Raw genomic sequence first — 693 nt, forward strand, 5'->3', positions numbered from 1 at the left:
ACATGTTTAGGAATCAAATGAAAAGTATTTTTTTGAGCTCTCAGTACAAATTCATTACAATAACCTTATTCAGTCTGTTACCACCATGTAATGACAAAGAACATTAATAAAATTGACGAAAATGAGAGGGGACATGCAAAAGAGGGCATGGAACCTCTCAAGGCTTACTCCTATGGAATAACAAGACATCCTAAATCATGAAACTTCCTGGAAGATTAAAACTGTCTGCCCGACCGAGACTCGAACTCGGGACCTTTGCCTTTCGCGGGCAAGTGCTCTACCAACTGAGCTACCGAAGCACGACTCACGGGCGGTACTCACAGCTTTACTTCTGCCAGTACCTCGTCTCCTGCAATGTTCGCAGGAGAGCTTCTGTAAAGTTTGGAAGGTAGGAGACGAGGTACTGGCAGAAGTAAAGCTGTGAGTACCGGCCGTGAGTCGTGCTTCGGTAGCTCAGTTGGTAGAGCACTTGCCCGCGAAAGGCAAAGGTCCCGAGTTCGAGTCTCGGTCGGGCACACAGTTTTAATCTGCCAGGAAGTTTCATATCAGCGCACACTCCGCTGCAGAGTGATCTCATTCTGGATCCTAAATCATCATTGCAGGTTGTCGGTCCGAATGGCTGTCGACAGTCAAGTTGGTATCCCACAGCTGTCGGGGTGTTTCCAGACACGACTTCGCTAATCATCGGAGCTC

At 47.8% G+C, this 693-nt stretch overlaps 1 non-coding gene across 1 annotated transcript; it reads right to left on the bottom strand.

Annotated features, from left to right (window-relative positions):
- Window positions 1–225: 225 nt before the first annotated feature.
- On the bottom strand, window positions 226–300 carry Trnas-cga. Its single transcript has one exon. It is a non-coding gene; the product is annotated as a tRNA-Ser (tRNA).
- Window positions 301–693: the final 393 nt, after the last annotated feature.

The sequence above is a fragment of the Schistocerca piceifrons genome, chromosome 2, assembly GCF_021461385.2.
Source record: "Schistocerca piceifrons isolate TAMUIC-IGC-003096 chromosome 2, iqSchPice1.1, whole genome shotgun sequence".
Lineage (NCBI taxonomy): Eukaryota > Metazoa > Arthropoda > Insecta > Orthoptera > Acrididae > Schistocerca > Schistocerca piceifrons.